Source organism: Asterias amurensis, chromosome 3, assembly GCF_032118995.1.
Source record: "Asterias amurensis chromosome 3, ASM3211899v1".
Lineage (NCBI taxonomy): Eukaryota > Metazoa > Echinodermata > Asteroidea > Forcipulatida > Asteriidae > Asterias > Asterias amurensis.
In genome coordinates, this window is record NC_092650.1 from 12,185,785 (window position 1) to 12,200,191 (window position 14,407).

Below are 14,407 nucleotides of genomic sequence, written 5' to 3' on the forward strand. Positions count from 1 at the left end.
ACCCAAGATGATGATGGTTTGTTTTCTCTTCATTTTTTATCAAAGTGCCTAATGTTTGGTAACAGAACGGATGCTTGACAAATGCTATGGAAATGTGCAAGGAGTGTATTAAACTATCATCAAGCAGAGACAAAAGAGTACTTACACTAACAGGCAAAGATTGCAGCATGGAGAGCTTGTCTGGAAACTAAGGGTCTGAAGATAAAGGCTGGGGAGACCATAGTGATGGTTAGTTGAATCATCAATGGACCAATGACGACCTCTGGTACATAGCTATGTGGTGTGTGTGGGAAGGGTGTAGCTGCAAAGTCAGTCCAGTGTACAATTTGTAGGACATGGGTTCACAGGTGATGGAGTTGCGCGAAAGGTAGTCTTTAGGCTGCTAGCATCACGTTCTTGACATGTTTGAGATGGTTGAGTCGTTCTGCTACCTTGATGACATGATGGGGGCCGAGGATTCAGATGCAGCATTGACATCCGGTGTGAGGAGTGGATGGAAGAAGTTCAGGGAGCTGGCCCCATTTTTTACATAAAAGGGGCCGTCCCTGAAGGGCAAGGTAAACACCACCTGTGTGCAAAGCTGCACGGTGTCAGCTGCGAGACATGGCCCACAAGGGTGTGGCACATTCAGCAGATGGAGCGAGCAGAGCTGAGAATGATTAGGTGGGTGTGTGGGGTGTCTCTGTCTGACGGGCTGTCAAGTGTGGAGCTGAGGCGGAGGGTAGAGTGGAGGGGATCGGCTTTTTGGTTGCACCGTGTGTAATACTTGTACCCCACAGGGACTGTTATATTTATTTCCAATGATTTTAAATGTATTGCGGCTGTAAAATATGTCGATAATACTTCTCTTGCTGGATTCATTTAAAGCAATTAAGTCAATGCTTTCGGAAAGCTTCTTGAGCGAAATGTTTTTAGCGGAAATGCTATTTTAACTTGTTAATAATGCGTTTGTTCACCATTTAAATGTAATGTTGATATGTGTAAACTTGAAGGTTTTGACAAACTAAAAACACTTCTGCTGTTGACGGGCGCCTCAAAATGACAAGATGCTTTGACATCGTGTGTGGGAGTTTTCTTTGATATACCTCCATGCTGCAACAAATCGGCTATACGAATTGGAGCTCCCAACTATGACATAACATGAGTAATTACGCAACAGAACTTTTCACGAATCTTTCAGAAAAGCGCTGGATGGGTATTCGAAATGATTAGGTTTTTGTTTTTACAATTTAAATCTATATAGTCATATGACTTGATTGAAAATAGTCTTTAGGGAAAGGTCTTTAAAGGGAATGAACACTATTGGTATTGGTAACAGTGTTTTCACTTGGTGTATCTCAACATATGCATAAAATAACAAACCTGTAAAAATTTGAGCTCAATTGGTCATCGGACTTGGGAGAAAATGATGAAAGAAAATACACCCTTGTTGAACGAATTTGTGTGCTTTCAGATAGGAATAAAAGGCTTCTAGCTAGAAGTCTTTTATTATTTTAGTGAGAAATTACCTCTATTTCAAAATCTATGCTACTTCATAGGGAGTTGTTTCTAACAATGGTCTATACTGTCAACAGCTCTCCAATGCTCGTTACCAAGTCAGTCTTAAGTCTATATTTGTTTTGAGTAATTACCAAACGTGTACCTTCCCTTAAAGGACAATGTGAATAATTTTGTTACATGGTGCATTGACAACTACCTTACCCTCTCAATGCGGCGAAATATAAGGAAATCATTGAACTAAATAGAAAAAAAGAGAAGCAAACACAAGACTTTACAAATAATGATTGCTAATGGTGTTGTGTCAGAATGCAATACCTGGGTGTTTATTGATGATAAACTCAACTGGAAATGTAGGTCTTAGAAATTCAGTGCTAAATACAATCAACGGCTGTATTTCTTTTAGGCGCATTAAATCTTTCAATGTAGATAGGGATCACTTATATCAAGAAGTTATTCGATCTGTTTTATCCTTCTTAACATAATGTTAACATCATAAAATCAAATGTATTATCAAATCTGCTAGCAGGTTGCATGGTCTATTTTATTCTTGTTTCATCCTGTTTTGTACACTTTATTTTACTTATCAAGTAAGAAACCACAAAAGAAACTGATTAGGGCAGATCTTTAAAAGTTTGGTTGAACAAAGAAATATTGACTGGTGCTGGACTTGCAAGTCCTGCTCCCGTCAATTTTCCTTGTTCAAACCCAATTTCTTGTTTTCATATGTTCTTGCAGGAATCATTGAGAACATCCATGAGATTTGTGGAATCTGCAATGGCTACTGAAGAAGAGACTCAAGCCCATAAAGTGCCATTTGATGCCAAACATTACTGTAGTGAAATCCTTAATTGCCATCATCCTGCCCTGCAAGACACACAAGGTAAGTCAAGTTTTTGTTATTCTGTATTCAAAAACTAGTAAATACAACAGTACCACTTACTAAAAAGGTTTTACTGAACTTTTGTATTGGAGGTTGACGTTCAGAATTTAAAACAGTTTATTATAATGACTTTGTTGTGGTTTGTGTGGCCAAGTTTGTGTGTCTGCCTTGTGCACACAGCTTTATGGCGTTTGCCAACCATTAGGCCTATGACTGCGTTTCATTAAAAAGGCAAATTGCCTTCAATACCCAAATTGCCTTCAATACCCAAATTGTTTCCAGTGGTGTATGATTTCACTGTGCAGTGGTTTTCGTAAAACCGCAAGTGTCAGCTGCAAGGAAAACTGCTGCATGATGCAGTTCGAAATTCTACAGAGAAACGGTATATCTTTGGTTTTTTAATATCCCTGTCAAAATATACTTCCGTAAAACCATTTGGCACTTCCTTGAACTGTTTTCATGATACGTGTACTTTTTAAGCTGCCTCTAAACTACGGTCATGACACATTGACGGGCCAGACTATGACATTAGTATTACAATGTAGTCAAGCGAAGCTTCCCACGGTCTCCTCTCACGTTGTGGTTTACATATACATGCATGTATGTACACGGACAATGTACATGTTACCGGTATTTCAGCAGTAGTCCCTAACGAACCACGATCGACTTCAGAGTAAGTGAGATCTAATAATTACGGTCCTAATTGAACATTCTAAACCATTTATTCCAAACATTCTTTTTGAGTTATTACTTATAAAAATAGGACTATTATTTTCTCAGTTCATAGGCCTAATTGTTTGTTGATGAATTCCGACCTGGGCCCTGGGTGTATCAAATTTTACACCTATCAATTGTAAGATGCACAACTTGACCCCTGGGGAGGTTGCATCAAGTCTGCGTCTTTACTCTCAATAAAGTGATGGTGGGTACATCAAAATCCGATAGTTGTCAGTCAAAAAATCTTTAAGATGTGCGTCGAGGTACGCCATGTTCCGTCGATGTTTTTTGTTTATTTGGTGGAGAATCAAATAATGAAGCCAACTTTCCCTTCCTGCCTTCGTATGATGTTGGTATTTGCAGACATTTCAACCTTTCAATGCCACAACCTGTATTTTGCTCGATCTAATTAGCCTCTATCGTGATTGCAATCAATTATTTTACAGCAAAACACGCATCCGCTGTCGCTCATCGGTCGAGCACAGTCAACAAATTTGGGCAACAATTTTTTGCGCAATTTATAACTTGCGCTATGCAGAACAGGCAGTTCCAATTGTGTATCGAGCAATTTGAAGATTGTGCACCATCGTGTACACACGTGCACGGTGTGCTTTGAATTGCGGTTTTTAGGGCCCCTCTCAGTCTTCTGTGCGTTTTAATATCTAGTGCGCTGGGTCCAGCTCGTCTCGAAAATCGAGCGGTACCACCTCGAACACCTCAAATGGTGCATGCACTTGCAAAACCGCGAAACTCGCTCTCGTAGCTGTATGGTTGAATTACTTTGTATTCACTGCGCCTGCGTAGTTCATAGAGACTTTATGTGCATCGGTAATGTGCGTTGTTTTCCGCGGTTGGTTAGTCAAAAAATTGTTCGGAGGACCGTCCAAATCTGCAACAAGTGTGTCATTTTTTTTAATCAGTGTGGGTCTTTGGACTCACAAATCCGACTCGCATGTGGACAGTGACACACCCTCCCTGGGGTCAAGTAGTGCGTCATACAATTGATAGGTGTATTAGTATTACTCTTCATGGGGATTAAACATTGTTTACTTTCCTATAGTTTCACATTGACTGTCACTATTCAACTTTACTAAGTCGCTTCCCAATTATGCAACGCGATTTTTTTGCAATAATGTAATGCACGATTGCTATAAATAGTAATTAGTAGCATGGGAGGGCAGAATTAAAAACCAAGTGTGTGCCAGTGCAAGTTTACGAGTACTCAAGACGGTGCTTTCTCAATGCCAAGAAACACTCACCACATTCGATCAAAATATCACCCTGGAATTTATCGGCATTTCTACAGTGATTTTCCTAAACTTAATGGAACTTGAAGATACATGCAGCTCTAGGAAGACAATGTATTCAGGTGGTGGAAAACTGTAGTTTTGATATAGAGGTTTATAATTTGGTGTTTTTCTTTTGTTAAAAACTGCTAAATTATTGGTTTTACAGCACAATGACACACACTGCACACACACACACTGCATGATGGAACGAGTCATTGCTTCACAGGCATGACGTGTCCAGCCCTTTAAAAAATATTGCTGGTTTCACACATACTTTTGGAGGATCCTTAAGTAAACACACTGTCCTGGCATCCAACTGTGATAATCCCTTTAATCCCTTAAACAAACAACCTGCTCTGGACTGGCCTGACTGGATGATTTCTGGAACTACTTTTAAAAGCTACATGAAATGGCCATTGGCAATGGCAATAACTGAGCAGTATGTGTATTTTAAAATTAGTACTTTTTACGTAATTCTGTCATTAATGGGTAAATTAAGCTTATTGTACATTGCTTCTAGATTTTGATCAGGCATTATACATTATATACATGTACAAAAGTGTTTTGTTTTTTTTTTCTTTTCTTTTTTGGCAAAAGATATTGTAAGCAGTTCAAAGCCCAGTATGGAAGCTATAATTGCAGCTTTCTTTCCAAACTGTGACTACTTTGTACTTACAGTATTTAATATTCAAAGGGAAATGACGCGAAACAACGTTACAAGACCCATGCGCTCTTGGCCAGCTTTTATTAAAAGCATTCTAAGTTTACCAGGGAACGATTTCGTCCAGTATTTCTGCATGGACCGTTACGCAATTTTGTTTTGTATAGCAAAATCAAAATTTTGCATAGCAGTCCATAAATTTTGTATCTAACAGCAAAATTTTAAAAATCGCTTAAACTGCAGACACATAAATTTGCGAAGCGGGCTAAAGTGTTAGGGCAAACATAGTACAGCCTATAGTAACTTTAGTCGTTTTTTTTTTTGCCTTTTTTGTGTGTAAAAATTTAGGGCACCAAGGCAATTTTCAAAAATTTCAAAGGGCATCAAGCAATCATAAAAAAAAGTTGCGAAAGGCCCGACGGCAATTTGTAAAAAAAAGACAAAAAAACAGTTCTTCCAATTTGTCCATTTCAATTTTCAATCGATTGCCTCCTAACTATCGTATTATTTTATTATACCCAATATGCACTAGAAACTAACCCACAGAAAAAGAAAGCATTCACCTAACTGAACAAAATAAACAAAATAAAGAACAAATCTTACAATACACAATGAAATAATATTTTTGTTCATACGGCTACTATTGGTCATGCTGGTTGTGTAGTTTGTCGTAGAGACGCTAAAATTCCCACGCAACTGCTCGGTTTTGGGCGATGTTGACAGAAAGATATATATCCATGTGCGCGACGACTATGCTGTACATGATGTGTGTATGTATGTTATGTACGGTATACTATTATGCATGCATCGTGGGGGAGCATGTGCAGACGCGTCAAGTCGTTTTCTCAAGGCGTGTGTGTTTCTAGTTCGCGTAATTTTACCAATAGAGGGCGTTTAATCTCATGCTATCACATTGTTCTGAAGCGCCCTCTAGCGTTCAAAGTTTCTTGTATTTTTGTGTCGCACGCAAAGAACAACGACTAGTGGGCTTGAAATCTGCTGTTGTGCGGGAAATCTGGTGCTATTTCTATGCGTGTTTGCTGACGTTCGAGGGCCAGTGCAGCAGTTAAAAAGACAAGTTATTTGTCACTCATAGAACTTCTTCCAGATGTTTTATTTTGTAAAAAATTAATTGAAAGAACAAGTTTGCCTTTAAAAAACGTTTGCATGCATGTTTGTCACGGACAGGGCCTAGCAGCACTACTTTATCTATAAACAGTATTAGTGCGCACGTACGGCGCAGCCGGCGGAACGAAAGCCGACACAAACAATAACCGTTCTTTTCATGGATGGATTTTTACCATTCAAAAAAGAAAACCAGTTAACTTTTTACAATTTTAATCATTTTAAATATTGTAACAATCAATATCTTAGTCTTCAATTGAAATAAATCCACATGGATTCCTTCAGGCAGGATGGCTTTGTCAAACCTTATCGGATTAGTGGTGATAACGATCTTAATCCCCCAACTCCCAGCTGATTTTTCTCACTTTAAAAACCTCCAAAAGTATGCGTCCCGACCCGACCAGATACAAGGTTTGGTCGGGTCGGGTTTTAGAGGGCCGGACACGTAATGGGGATATAGGTTGTACGGAAATAATAAACATGTGGACTGATGAAGTACAACACCCCAGCTTCTAAATTTGATTGATATATTTTTAATCAAAAATTTGATATTAAGAATAATGAAGTGGATTGATGCCTGCATGTCCGCCCCTTTAGAATAATATTTCAAATTAATGCCTCCACATGAAGAGTGGAGCAGGTCCATTTTGTGTACGCCTAATGCAAAGAGCAATGCAAGTTGCAGTGTCAACTAACCGCGTATGATACCTCAACTGTAGCCTTGCTCAAGGCAGTCGCATTATTCGCTCCGAAAAGACACCGCTGTAAACCCACCGGTATATACTGTGCGTGGTGCGTGTAATCACACTGCACACCGGTGTGAAGTTACATCGTATTTTATTGGACTAAAGTTTTGATGTTTTCACTATTTGCCCCTAGGTTACAACAATATTAAACGATCACACTTTTTTACAGGACTCGTAGGGAAAATACTGAGTAAACAGTGCTGAGTAAACGGTGTACAGCTAAAAACGAAAATTTGTAATTTGTAATTTTTAAGGCGATGCAGATTTAACATCTTGAACCATCACAGATCTTGCTGCTAAACTTAGGATTAGAACTACCTTGAGCTAGCAGGCAATCTTGGTAGTCGAGTTGGTAAGACACTGCTCTAGAGTTTCAAAGGTCCTTGGTCGGAATCCCACTAAAGGACTCGGAAACACTTTGACTAGCAGGCTCCAACCTTTCAACCTCAATAGTCAGCGAGGCATTGTTGGCTTCAATCTTTGCATAATTAGAAAGTTAAACTTACTATCTGCTTACCACGTATGACTCCATCCAAACTTTTTGCTAACAAAACAGTAACTGGCAGTGTAATCCACACCTAAACCTCATGCATTATGTGCCCATTTGAAGTTCTGGATATGGAGATGAAGTGTAGGTTACAGTGCATTTCATTACTCACAGTCTTTGATTTCACATGTAGCGCATAATGAGGTAGGTATTATATCTGAACTTCAAAAAAATATTTCCATTAATGTGGAATACTGTTTGAGTTATTTCTTACATTCTGAAATGTTCGTGTTTTCTTTGCAGGGCTACGAGAGACATGACCTGAAAAGCACATAGTAGAATGAGCTCATAGTGTTTGAGTTCTGCTCAGATGTTGTCTGGCCACAAGGGATGTTAAGGTAAAACTGCTTTGAATTATCATGAAAACTAACCATTAGTGAAATATTAGAACAAAATTATGAAAAGGCATCAGTTTAGACGGACATGAGTACAGATGCAACAGGAGAATACATACTTAAGTGTTGGTTAGCGTGTTCTGCTGTATTGTCTCCATGAATTGTATCATATGCTTATAGAGTGACAGCGAATACAAAACACTGTACTCAAAATGTTTTGCCCCTCACATTTACATGACTACACTGTTCTTTGTACTCTCACTGAGCGTTACTCTCTCGTCCAGGAAATACAATTGCACAAATTGATAAGTCTCACTGTCTTTTAGAATCCTTGCATTTCAGTAATGGTTGCCTTACGGTTGGTAATCGATGGTATCTGCAGACAACACTGGTTCACAATGACCATTGGTCCATGTACAAAAAGCGTGCTTTTAACATTACTAAAGAATGATCCACACAGATTTATCTTGGCCCTAAATTGTGTTTTTTCCTACTCTTTTGAAAAACAACATTTTTTTTCCTCCACTAATATACGGACAACGGTTTACAAACTATAGATAGCATTTTATTGGGACCCTATGCGTTTTGTATGTGTAAATGTAAAAAGAGGTAGCTTCAAGATGATATACAGGTAGGGGGCATGAGAGCACAATGGCACAGTTTGTGTTATCACCAAACCACAGGTTAAAAACAAAAATTTTATTGAAAAACAGAGGGGTTTGATCTTAAAAGAACAAAAGCAACACTCCTGTCAGGAACAAGTTTTTGTGGAAAGTCAAATACTACCCTACTACGTGGAAAAGAACATTTATGGGGGCATCAGTTCATACTGTTGTAAATCTGTTCTGATGGCTGTTATCCTTGCTCTTCACAAAAATCTGTTAAAAATCCAGGTCAGTTAAATCTATGTTTAAAATCTTTATTTGCAGATATGGTTGATCATCATTATTTGTGTCAAGGTCGGTTCTGCACTCAAGCTTGCAAGAAGAAGATTAGACTCAGGTCAGTGCATTGTATCAATGAGAATGGGTCGTTTTATTGTTTACACGTAATTTACACGATGTGGTTAAATGGACCATGCAATCGGCACAGAAAACATAATATCAAAGATATCATGAGAGGCGTTGTTTGGAGATGATGGAGTCTTCTTTTGTGTGTATGTTGGTGAAGAGAGCAATTCTATGCACGTCAGCACCCCTAAAGAGCGTGCCTATGAAGACACAACTATTTTACTTGCCAAATCTGTAGGTAATATTAGGGAGTTCATGCTTTTGTGGAGAGCTCATTAACCCGAAAAATGTGCAAGGTTGTTTTGGTGTAATTTTAAGAACAAATTTGAAGCTAGGCTCACTCGATTAACATCGTCGATGATGTTCGCGTCGGTTTTTTTTTTTTATACCGATAGGCATGACCATGAGTCCACAAAATTCATCCATCGAACAACTTTAGTATAAAATTGTGATAGGTCAGACAACTCGTCTGTCGGACAACTAGACAGACTGACAACTCGATAGGTAAGACAACCCAACCTCGAACAACTTGACACTCTGACAACTCGCCGCTTGAATTGTACGCACGGTAAACTTTTTGAGCAAAAAGTTATACAAAATTTCACCAAAACGAGTGGGCACATTTGTCGTGGTAAAGTTTTGTCATAAAAATTTGGGTTTTTATTGGGAAAATAGTTTCAACACCTTGGACTAAAAAAAAGGTTCTACTGGGGCTATTTTGGGTAATTTGAAACAGTGATAATTACAGAAGGCAAAATGTTTACTGTCGTTGTGTTAACAAAAAAATGTGATGTACATGTATGTCTATGTTTTCCCTGCTGCCTGCTCAGCTTTTTTGGCATGAAAATCCGTAATCCAAGTAACTAAGAAAAGCTGGCCTCACATATAAAAATAAAACATGTGTTCAGAAACTTTATAATTACATATAGTTACATGAAAAATAACAAATTTACATACATGTACTTGAATAACTGAAAAATCAACAGGTTGTTTCTTGAATAATAACAAACTACTGAACACAAGACAAGGTTTACAAAAGTAATATGGCTAGAAAGAGTGTTTCTTAAGCTTTAAATTGATACATAACTTGTTCTAACATGCGACGGTCAACAACAAAGTGTTTCATTTCAAAATTTTCTCTGTCCAAATGTCAAAAATTCAAATGAAAACATCAAACCCATGTGCTGTGGAAGCACTTACCTCTTTCTTTGGAAAGTTTAGACTGCTATAGATGTGATTTCTCAGCCGAAGCATAATAGTCAAAACTGTCATGAAACTCAGGGAAATGTGTGTGTGACTGTAGCACAGGGATGTGGGATACATTTTTAGTATGAAGACGGCCAAAGGGGTTAAACTTTGAAGAAAAAAAAGGCAAAAAAAACCTCCTACAGGACATCCTCTAGGTCGGCATTTGTAGTGGGTTCTCTACGCTCTTCCTCAGAGAACCTCTTGGCCAAACATCGCACTGTCTTTAAGCTGGTTCACTACTCGTTTTCTGCTGCTCAAAATGTATGGAATTCATTACCATCACATTTTCACCATGCAACTACACTCGGACAGTTCCCAAGAAAGTACCGGAGACTCATTTTTACCAAAATGCTTGACTGGTGTCTCATATGAAAGAATTTGTGAAAACAATCACTTTCAAATGGTAAAAAAACAATGGGATCGAACAGTGAATTTAATTGGTATTTTAACTTGCTGCCCTGAAAAGCTCATAAGAGATAACGCCATTAAATTGGATGTTTTATGAAAATTAAGTTATTTACCATGGGGTTTTCTTGGTCGACAGAATCTCAGTCACCTTGTGATCATAGTCAAAGGAGGATATGACCACAGTGTCGTTACTCTCGTCGGCTTACGTGATGTGGTTGGATTTGGTTCATGAGGTTGGAGCTCAGATGGTGACGTTCTGTTGCCTGTGGTTGTTTTTTGGTAGGGACTTCTTGAGGATCGCAAGATCTGGATTTTGTTTATGGTTTATCGGTACTGTTGTCTGGCCTTCTTGACGGATTTAAGGATCTGCATACAGACTTGATAGGTTGAAGGTTAGGGTTTGCTTTAGGGCTTAGGTATAGGTAGGGGTTGACTGTGATCATGTCCACCTCTGATCACGACCCTAAGGTAATTTAAATTCTGTCGACCTACACTTTCAGACGTTTACCAATAAACCCCACTGCGGCCATGGATCATTCTTCAACACCAATTCAAGCAACAACTTAGTCACTATCAAAAAGGACATTCACGTCAGTCAATCTGACATTCTTGTTTTTACAATAGCAAATGGGAGAAGGCAAGATTGATATGGACAGAAACTACGATGAATACCAGTTCAGTGCAATTTCGATGAGGAAACAAACAAAGCCTCAAGTTGTGTACATGCTTTGTTGCAATTTGTATGGGTCGCATACACTTTCTTGGGAGCTCCTGGTATATGGGGTTTATTTATCAAGAATACGTCTTCTAATTTTTCGTTTTGCAAAAAGTAACAAATGTAAAAATTCATTTGTTGATTTTTATTTATTCAATTTTTTTTTCAAATTTGTATGCATTCTTCATTTAAAGCAATCACACAGCAGCGGTGAACAGCATTGTCCAAATGCCTGCACTTCAGGTATCACAACTTACATATATAAATTACACCATTAACTTCTGTAAGCCTTGTCAGTTATCTGTAAATCTGTGAACTTTAAATTTCTGTTCTGTTTAGAAAGTGTCCAATGGCTTTAAAGACATTGGACACTATTGGTAATTGTCAAAGACCAGTTTTCTCACTTGGTGTATCTCAACATATGCATAAAAAACAAACCTGTAATAATGTTAGCTTGACACGGTTGTCTGAGTGGCGAGAAAGAAAAAGCACCCTAGTCATACAAAGTTATCTGCTTTCAGATGCTTGATTTCGAGACCTTATACTCTAAATCTGAGGTCTCGAAATCAAATTCATGTAAAACTACTTCTAAGCAAAAACTGCTTCACTTCATCAGAGGGAGCCGTTTCTCACAATGTTTTATACTATCAATGTCTCCCCATGACTCGTTACCAAGTGAGGTTTTATGAGAATAATTATTTTGAGTAATTATCAATAGTGTCAAAAACTTTAAATGCGTTCAAAAATATTTTTAAAAAGAGGAGACTGCCAACATAGGGCTAGATGACGCAGTTGGTAGAGCGCCAGCTCGTTGATCTGGAGGTCTTTGGTTCGAGTCCAAATCTAGTCACTTTTGTTTTTCAACCCCAAATCATTTTCTTCACAGGTCTGTAAGAGGCATAAAGCCAGACAAGCAAGCACAAAAGAAAACAAGATACGCATGAAAAACCTCTTCAGTTGTTCATATTCTGCTAAGATGTTGCCTAGCAACAAGGGACGCTCAGGTAATACTGCTAAGAATTATCATAACAACAAATCATTGTGTGAAAGATACATGTAAAACCAACATTGAAAGGAAGAGCAGTGTAGACAGACTCATGAGCAGGCCTAGAATTTCATGTTTGAACATGTTGAAAGGACAAAGAAAAGAGTTCTTCCATTTGATACTTACATAAATATTATGCACAATTTCAATCCTCTCATGGATGTCAACAAACTTATGAGGGACTTTTTTAATAAGTCCTGTTGCTAAGACACAACTTAGTCTGATTCTATATCATATTTAAACTAAGGTCATGAAATAATAAGTGTAATAATTAGCTGAAACTAATTAATTAACTTTCTTATTTATTTTGACATGAGAACATTAATTACTAATAGTTAGCTTACAAGGTAGTTGCATATCAAAGCACTTTTGCAAATAAATAATTATGTTATAAGTCTTGCTTGAAGTATGACCCCATGTGACCTTTACTTCAAATTTCGTAATTCAAAAGTTCATTACTCATGAACCAAGCAAAATTCATCTTGAAGTGTGTAGGACCCAGTATTTTAGTGGGACGTTAAATCAATGCAAGCTCATTCAGATGGTAATTGTTAAATGCGCGCTAAAAGAAATTTATTATTAATTTTATTTATTTAATACTACAAAATCTGCAGATATGTGAGGCCCAAATGGAAGCACAACAATGTTTTTGAATAGGTTCACTGCACTCCTTTTCCATCATCTTCTACTTCCCCTTCTCAATCTTTTTTTTTTACTGGTATCCATAAATGTTCATAGTCAAATGCCATACTACTGGTCAGCACTCAATTCGTGTACAATCTTCTAAGAGAACAGCGTGCCGACCAAGAGAGGCCATCAGCAAATCTCTGTCGCAGAGTCTGTTGCACATTCAAATACCATCCCTATCAACTCCGGAGAACTTGCAACTTCATAAAATAGTGTCCAGTGCCTTTAAAGTTTTTGTTTGTGGTTTTGTTTATTATTACAGGTTACTATACCTCATACATATTCATGATCGAGAGTCAGGTTCTTACAGCTCAATTCATCATCACGTGCCAGGTGTTAGTTTTGCTATTAGCTGAGAAAGATTAAAGAATGTTTTTGGCCATGGGCACTAAAACACATTGAGACGGTTGCTGTGAAAAAGGCTGTATACATTTAAAGACATCAGGTGATTTGGGTTAATAAGTTGTGTTATCATGTATTGTACTCTTTCTTTGTTTCACTTATTATAGGCAGTGGACAATATTGGTAATTACTCAAAATAATTATTATCAAAAAACCTTTCATAATAGAGGCTCTAAAGGTCCTTCAAGCCTCTTTTATGCATTTGCACCCCATTCACACAGCGCATAGTGCAACATTATTGCAAATGTTGTATTGTGCCGGAGCAGCGGTGTATACTGTATACTGTATACTGTGTGTTTGAGGGTAGGTGTAGTGACCCAAACGAGTGTCTAAAAAGCTTCACAAATGATCGTGCAATGTATTATCTTCTTGTGTACTTTCAAGTTAGTGTGTAAACCTTTCGAGGGGCACTTTTAACCATTAAACAATAACACATATCAGACCACAGATGGTGATGACTTTTTTTCTTGCCACTCCGCAGTTATTTCGCACGCCAATTTGTCATCACCTTGCTTTTTGCTGAAGCAAACATCTAAAATGTTACGTGCCTAAGCTAGCAACCGCTCGTGAATCAGGTTTACGCTTAAGCAATTTTTGTTGCTATGTTAAGCAAACAAATTTTCTTACTGTTAAACAGCCCTATGCCATTGGGCCCTTCACACACACACAGTGCAACATTATTCCAATATGTTATTGGTGTGGCGTGCAGCATTGATTTGGGTGTGTATTTGACGTGTGTTTGTATGGTAGGTGTAGCGAAGTAAACGCGTCTGAAATGTTTAAGGAATGATGTACAAAATATTATCTTCTTATTTTCTCTCAAGTTGTGTAAACCTTTCAAGTGGCGCTTTGAACCATTACAAATAGTACATGGAAGACAGAGAAGGCGTTAACTTTTGTTTTATTGCCACTCTGCATTTATATCGCCCGCCATTTTGTCAGTAGGGGGCCTACCTTCTTCTATTTTGCTGCAGCAAATGATTTACAATCTTGTGTGTGCCGTTTGTTTACATGCTTAACCTCGTGAAATTTGTGTACATCCTCCATGGTTTAGGCGATTATTTTTGCTACGCTAAGCAAAAACAATTGCTA

General features: G+C 38.0%; 1 long non-coding RNA gene across 1 annotated transcript; it reads left to right on the forward strand.

The window, feature by feature from the left end:
* The first annotated feature begins 2,240 nt into the window (after window positions 1-2,240).
* On the forward strand, window positions 2,241-13,577 carry LOC139934553 (uncharacterized). The gene is made up of 5 exons (XR_011785715.1): window positions 2,241-2,380; window positions 7,709-7,803; window positions 8,730-8,802; window positions 12,068-12,185; window positions 13,176-13,577. It is a non-coding gene; the product is annotated as an uncharacterized lncRNA (long non-coding RNA).
* The last annotated feature ends 830 nt before the right edge of the window (window positions 13,578-14,407 follow it).